The sequence below is a fragment of the Opisthorchis viverrini genome (assembly GCF_000715545.1).
Source record: "Opisthorchis viverrini unplaced genomic scaffold opera_v5_406, whole genome shotgun sequence".
NCBI classification, from domain to species: Eukaryota; Metazoa; Platyhelminthes; class Trematoda; order Opisthorchiida; family Opisthorchiidae; genus Opisthorchis; species Opisthorchis viverrini.
Genome location: NW_008752062.1, coordinates 325,134 through 333,117, shown reverse-complemented (window position 1 = coordinate 333,117; position 7,984 = coordinate 325,134). Strand labels below are relative to the sequence as shown.

Genomic DNA, 7,984 nt, shown 5'->3' with positions numbered 1-7,984 from the left:
TCAACAGGAAAGCCGACAAGCATCCAGGCCAGTCAATCATTCGATCAATTCAGCAAAAGCTGATGAGTGTTCTCGCACGCCACGGAAGGGCGACCGAATGTGATCAGCGTTCAGGCTTTTCACAAAGGCACGATCGATGTTGATGGGTGATCACTAAATGTCTATCCGGCAGCCAGGGTCAATGTCAGAAAGTCCCCTTCATATAGCGTGGGGCCGTTGTAACGTTTGCTCTCGCACTCGCACGCACTCACGCTCTCGTACTCGCTTGTTCGGAATATAGCTGTTGTGTTCCCTTCTGTGAGTCTTTTTTCCGGCAACTAGGCACTGGAGCGGGTCAGCAGCAGATACCACAAATTTGCGAATCAGCAGATATAACACCTGGATTTAACGAACCTGTTCCAACTCAACGCAGAAATACCAGTAATCTCTGAGTCACTATCATTTTGAACTCAAACGCAAACACCGTTTATCACGAGGGTGACATGCATCCCAAGTGCTTGATAGCCCAGGTTAACTGTTACGTGGATGATATTTGGAAGGTAATATTGAACGGTGGAAGTTCTGGAAAATTATCGTGGCTGCCTCCCAGAGATTTCCGTCAAGCTTTCCTTTTTTGTGTCCCATCCCCACAAATATGACATATGGGCTGACTGACAGACTGACTGATGGGCGAACAAATTGATCCTGCAGTTGGTGTCAATCTGTACTGCACCACACTGTAGACTAAACGTTTAGTCTGCATCACAACGCCGTCTCAGACAAAGTAAACAGATGGTTTCAGACTAGTACTACCCCGAGCAACTCCCTATTGCAGATTACTGCTGCCTAGTTTTCCCGAAAATCAATAGCAAACAGGTGTTTCTGGTTGCACCAATGTCGTTACGAGTGTTGCCTTCTCCGGCTGAGTTCACTGATAGAACGAAATCTTGTTGGAACTTTCCAGGGCTCCCGTGTACTACTAACTTGTTACCGAAAAGGAATTTTACAAGAGGTATTGTCAGGATCCTGAGCTATCGTATTTTTTTTAACTTTTCGTCTACACGCCTCCTTTCTTTCATCGTGGACACTGATTTTTACGCGACCATATGTGTCCGTCAAAATACGCACACGATATCCGAACGACAGGTAGTTATATTCGACATTCAGAGGTTCATTGTGCTAACCTTTCAGTGCCTAGTAGCGCGATTTGCGTATGTGGCATTAGTTAAACGGAAATCCGAAAGGTGAAGTTCCCCAAATTGTATGAATTTGGAATTGTTAGTGGCAGAAAAAATGCCCAAAAAACTTGCCATATGACAACTCAGGTAGCCACTGGTGGTTCGTTTCCGTTTCTCAGTGAAATTCTAAGCACATTTTGATCAAAAGCTGCAAGAAGACGGTATACTCTGATGTACTGTAGGCCTTCCTGAGTTATTTACTAATCTGTACTACTCACAGCTCCCATAGACAACATTACTGCATTACCTGTTCTGAATTTTATTTGCAGTGAACTTGACTGGCTGATTTAGCCCTTCTGGAGGCTCATCAGGTAGGCAAATTCCTCGGGTTGTCCTCAAACATATGTCCTAAATGAACCCAAATGTAGCGAAATAAGCTAAACACACTCATTTGTTTCAGATGAGTTCCAGATGAGTCTCCAGAACAAACAAATTTGTTTCCAAATGATTGCATTTCGCTAATTTCGTGCACTCTGAGCTCAAGTAGGTTGAGGAAAACTCGGCGACTTCGCCTACCTGATGAGCCTCAAGAAGGGCAAAACCGGTCGTGTGCTGTCGAAGAGTTTTCAGCAACCTTGTGCGTAGTTTTCTTTGTGACATTTCGAATATCGTGCCAACTGAAATATGAGGCGGTCTGGTGCAGCATATTCAGTTAGTTAAAAATCAAAGAAGCGAGATTCAGCTGGGTTCCAGGTGGGCCTCCCGTCGGAACCTAATCCGTATCGAAATGAGTGTATTTTGCTAACTTGACTGGTTGATTTTACAAGCCAGTTCAAACTCACCTCATTGGTTTCTCATGTGTTATGTCGCCTTTTGTGAGACTATGTGAATTCTCATCGAGTGGTGGAACGTTCCGAGGAATTGGAAAATGTTTGGAACCGATTGGGACGTCATCGTCTCGGAAGGGTTTAGTAAACAATCGGTGATTTGTATAGCTCGGCGACTTTTCGCTTTGACAGGCCAAGTTGGCCGAGTTTTATGGTACATGGGGACCAATCAGCTTGATCTCTTCGGATTCGCACACTAGATCACTGTTGAACATCGGTTAAAGGAGTGTCACTTAGTGTGGACGGTCAGATCTCTCGGTTGAAGGGTTGGAGGATGGCAAGTCATTTTTGATCGAGTTCGGGTCTTGAGACCTTTCGTTCAAGGTGCCCTATTAGATGTTTCAGCTTGTTGGCCCGTGTGGATTTTAAGAAGCTATGATAATTGGGTTGATCAACTGATTTAAGACCGTCCTCTACACGCTTCACAGTTCTACATCTTTTATTCTGTTTACACTCGACACGTGGCAGTTTCCACCGCCTCGACTTTGAGTTTCGAGACCTGGACTGCCCGCAAAATTTCAGCATTTTCGAAACCCATTTTTGTCCTTTGTCTGGTGCATGTTCCACCATTGCTGAATGTTTCAGTAACGCTCGATATTCATCTAATTTTTCCGGTGAACTGTCTATCTTGCTCCTGTGCCCGACGATGCTGGTTTAGAGTTTTCGGGTCGTCAGTTCCATAGGGACCTTAGTGTAGCCATTACAGTTAAATTTGTGGTGAACAGCTACTTTGAGTACACGTGTCCGCCATACGCTGAAAATGGGATTTCTCATTAGTATGATGATGATGTTGATGACGATGACGACGATGATGATGATGATGATGATGATGCTGATTTTTAAAATGTATAAAAAACATTTGGCTAAACATCTATGTTTATCTTGTAGCAGAAATTAAAACTAAAAGTTTTTCACTATTCCACTTATCGATTTGAAAGGTAACTTGGTTTATTTATGTTTCGTTTGTACGTTTCCAAATCTGTTTTTCGCAGCGGCATTTCACACTGGGATGATGATTCATGCGTGTTTAGACAGACCCCGAATGCCTTCAGTGGTCCCGCGGTGAGTCACACTTTTTCCAGACAGACGCATTGAAGTTCGTTTACCTTCGCTTTCAACTACACAATACGAATTATCTGAAATCCCACTACTACTGAGCCGGTTTTTGAACACCCCAACGTGACACGTCAGACATGTGTTCGATAATACCAGTCACGTGATCATATCCATCAGTTTGTGACGAAAGCCGGCAACCAAGTCTTGATTTTATTTGCAGACAGTAGAAAGGCCTTTTCTAGTAAAGCGCTGTCTCGAAGGTGGTATTCATCCAATGAAATATTCCGGAACATTTCTTACAGTGTCTACTTAACTTTATGTTCATTCTGTCCAGCACACGTCGATGAAAGGATGAATTTTTAACCAATGATTACTTCACAATGTACACTGGATACAGACTCCCTTGAGGAACAGTCCGGTCAACCTGTTCACAGTAACACACAGGAAATGTGTAAAACGGAAAGCATACGGTGAAATTCAGGATTATACAAACAGTGTCCTTTCGGAGTACTCGAAGAAGAGATCTTTGACTTTGGGATAGTTTAAATTTTCAAGTAAGTTCGTTTTGCTTCTCCCGCCGCGCCTAAATCAAGCACAGTTTCACTGTCATCAACTTCCCCTGTCATTTTTCACACAGTTATAAGTTATCGGTGAAATTATTATACAAACAGTGTCCTTTCGGAGTACTCGAAGAAGAGATCTTTGACTTTGGGATAGTTTAAATTTTCAAGTAAGTTCGTTTTGCTTCTCCCGCCGCGCCTAAATCAAGCACAGTTTCACTGTCATCAACTTCCCCTGTCATTTTTCACACAGTTATAAGTTATTTCAATTTTTTTACTTTTATTTCGACTAAACAAGGAAGAAGATCGGTTTGTGCAGAAAATGGAACTGTAAATAAGCCAACAGAATCAATTTTTAATCTGACAGATCTGACATCTCCACACCTGTTAACCAGGTACAACTTTTCTGGTAGTTTGCACAACAGAGAAAATGCAAAGGATTTGAGTTTGCTTCTTACGAGAGTGCGTTTAGCAGTGCATATCACTGACCATGTCCAGTGCGATTCCCAGACGACTAACATACGACGCAAGCGTGTTGCCACCACTTCACCGGTACACGCTGGATGTACCTTGACTAAAAGTTGTAAACATTTGAGCAATGTAATGGTTTTCCTACAATACCTGAAACAACGGCCCACTAACTTTGTTGGTTTCGGCTTCCGAATGACCTTTTCCAAAAGTTCCAGTCAGGTAGTACGAGAGACACCTGAGACTATTTTCTTGTAGAATGCGCATATTAAATGCTCAAGGTTCAAAATTCTGCAAGACCAACTATTCCAACTGCTGATTGGCTCTAATAAAAGCACAGCTCGAGTCCATTAATTCCCTCACCAGATTGGTTGATCCAGGACTGGATTGAAACTTGCGGGGGCCTTTATTTCACTTCCGCACTTTACCCAACATCGGGATAACTGTGCGGTTCCCGACAATGGAAAAGTTCATCTTACTGCATGTCACCGAAACTGATGGCGTGGTTTCTGAAATTACCTGACATCATCGTTTTCGGATGAGTGATCACTTAGAACAGCTCCCAGATACGTCGCGGACATTATTCACGTATGTGAACAGCCCGTGCAGAATGACCGGCTCAGCTGAGGTCTCGTCCGTCAATCACAGAACGAAGACATACACCAACGTCAAGATCCCTTGATGTTATGCTCTGTCTCCGTTGGCCGCCTACACAATTCTCCTTCGGCAGTTTAAGGACGAACGCAAGTTTTACCTTGCATTATGCCCTCTACAACATATGACCACGTGAAGCAAGCCACCAGGTGAATTCTGTGAGCTTCCTTCATTCAAAGCGATCGACCACCTCACTGGCGTGACCAGTACGGCCAAGATTGTTTCAGGACAGTTTCAGAATAAACATCGCGTGTTAACCAAGAAAATCTAATGTTAACTCAAGGTGTGCTTCTCTTCAGGGACAAATCTCATGATGGATAACCGTAAACAGCCCCCATCGGTTTTTGCATGACTGTTTGTCATTAGTTCTGTGGGGAGCAGTTGTACAAGAGCGTTTTATTTACCAGAAGGTCCATGATTCAAATTCAACCACGGAATCTGGACTGCCCCGGTCTAGTTTGGGAAACCTGGCAGAATCATCATCATCATCATCATCATCATCNAAACTGACAACAAGAACGCCACTGAAATCGGTTGGCAGCCATATGGTGTGGTGTCTCCAACCAGGCACAGTGGGGATCACGCGGTCCTCATCCTAGAAGGCAAGTAGCACCGACAGCACCCAAGAGTTTTGTGATCTCCTTCATACTCCTCTGCCAAGCCAAGGGTTGGCCACCTCTCTGTTTACGCCACTCTGAACTGGGCATGGAAGTACCCCTTGCACAACCGAAAACGTGCTCTCTAACTGCCTTGTTACGGACAACGATAGTCGAACACCTGAAGACGTCTCAGGTCCGCTGCCCGAGTAGGCCAAGTCTCGCAGGCATACAACAAAACAGCCCACACTGTAGTTTGATACACATGTTCCTTCATATTCAGGGATTAACCATTCTGACGCCATAGGTGTATCAAGTTGGCAAATGCGGCCCGAGCATTACTGATTCGTGCATTCACCTCATCTGTCTTACTACAGTCAGAGCTAATACAACGTTCAAGATACGTGAAACGCTCCACAATTTCCAGTACCTTTCCTGGATTGTAAGTGGCGTGTTCAGTGACTGCACGTCCACGAGCATGACCTTATACTTTGTAAGTGCAATGTCTATGTCAGCTGGACTCTGAGAAGTTATTGTAGCTGAACGAACGATTTTGCAAATTTTATACGATCATATCGGCAACGCTGGGGGGCTCGAAGGGATAAATTCTCCGATGACCTCACTAGCAGTTCAGTGTTTGCTTAGCTAGACCAGGTGAAGTCCACACTTCACCACTAAGTCAAAGGTATTTTTGATGTTCTGAAGACTTTAGTGGGTGTTTTGCGAACTGCGAATTGATGTAAGGTTAGTGCGCTATCTAATGATATGCACATCGGAGGTTTCGCTATTTAAGTACTAACGCCAACTGAACATGCCTTCGCCTCCAAGGCTTGGTTGTATCGTCCACTTCATCGTTTTCCGGTGATCAACACTGTAGCAGCTAGAACCATAGTGCTTATGGCATACGGCTTACAGCTGATAAATTGAGTTGAATTGAAATAACGCCCACTCATATGTTTTTGTAATGCAATACTCCTAGACAGCCCACGACCGGTTTCGCCCTTCTTGGGGCTCATCGGGTAGGCGCAATCCCCGAGTTTTCGTCCACCTTATGTTCTACTTCAAACAAAAATATTGCACCAAATTAGCCAATAGACACTCACTCATTTGCAAACTAATTTGGTTCTCTAAAATGGCAAGAGCGGAAATCCGTGCATTCACCTCATCTGTCATACTACAGTCAGAGCTAATACAACGTCCAAGATATGTGAAACGCTCGACAACTTCCAGTACCTCTTCTTGGATTGTAAGTGAGGTGTTCAGTGATCGCACGTCCACGAGCGTGGCCTTCATAAGCGTTTTACTGATGAAAAAAATGAAACAGTGAAAAGCCTACAACCGTAAGTAAACAACCCGCAAATTTTTCTGTGTTCAAACCGATACCAACGGGAAAGGGTGCTGAGGCACCCTTCAATCAACTTCCAAACTATGTAGCGGTACGCAACAAGGTACGCAAAAGGGTGTGGGGATATCATATGATATTCTGTCAATGCTTTCGGTGAGCATGATTCATTCGACAAGTCGCTTCCACCAGCCCTAGTTTGCGCTCATTTTCTAACTCTAGTGACACTCGTTTAAATTGGAATACCAACCACCTGGAATGCTCTCGAGAGTTCATTCTTTGTGTGCCTGGTCCCCTTGTTGAAGGGAGTTGAACCGACGTTCACGTGGTACACCTCTGGATGATGACCAACCGACCGACCGACTGGCAGATTCCTTTCAGCCGTAACTTATGAACTTTCGAGCTTTAACACTCTGTGATGGTGTGCGTTCTGTATGGTGTGGTTCTCTCCTTCAATGGGTTGAAATGCTTTGTCAGTTGTCAGATGTGTCATTTGTCTATCTGCAATGTGCTAAGACAACAACAAGGTTGTGAAACAACGCACTCGCAATTTCGGCACACTTGCACGTATGTCAACACATGCAGTGCCACATGCACACCTGAGTTATCCATCTCATGAAGAATGTCTAGTCCATATTTCGTCTGATCAAAGGCGCGAGGAATGAAGAATGGAGTAGAGCATAAAACTAGTCGGAAAGTTAAATTTCACCGATTGAGGAGCGTAACGGACGGGTTGGAACCACTTGACAATAGCTGCCTGGTAAGCTACCCAGTCTGCTTTGATTGTCCCTTATACCCACATCCTTTTTGAAGAACAGGCGCTTGTACAAACTGTGTGTGAGTTCCAGAGAGCATCATATGAAATTTTAGTGTACCGACCATCCACTTGAGGCAAGTTTCGTTCGTCGCCACTGCTGTCCTCAAGACTTGTAACTAGTTGCCGATCGATTGGCATACAGAAAAATTCCACTTCGGTGCTTCAGCACCCTTTACCCTTTGGTATCGGTCCGAACACAGAAAAATTTGCGGGTTGTTTACTTACGGTTGTAGGCTTTTCACTGTTTCATTTTTTTCATCAGTAAAACGCTTATGAAGGCCACGCTCGTGGACGTGCGATCACTGAACACCTCACTTACAATCCAAGAAGAGGTACTGGAAGTTGTCGAGCGTTTCACATATCTTGGACGTTGTATTAGCTCTGACTGTAGTATGACAGATGAGGTGAATGCACGGATTTGCAAGGCACGGGCCGCGTTTGCTGATT

The 7,984-nt window shown here is 44.3% G+C and overlaps 1 protein-coding gene across 1 annotated transcript in view; it reads left to right on the top strand.

The window, feature by feature from the left end:
- Positions 1–3,284: 3,284 nt before the first annotated feature.
- Positions 3,285–7,984, top strand: part of T265_10761 (hypothetical protein) — a gene marked incomplete at both ends in the record, with an annotated part of 63,979 nt that continues 59,279 nt past the window's right edge. Inside the window, one exon of the mRNA XM_009177227.1 lies at positions 3,285–3,654. The remainder of the gene's footprint in view (positions 3,655–7,984) is intronic.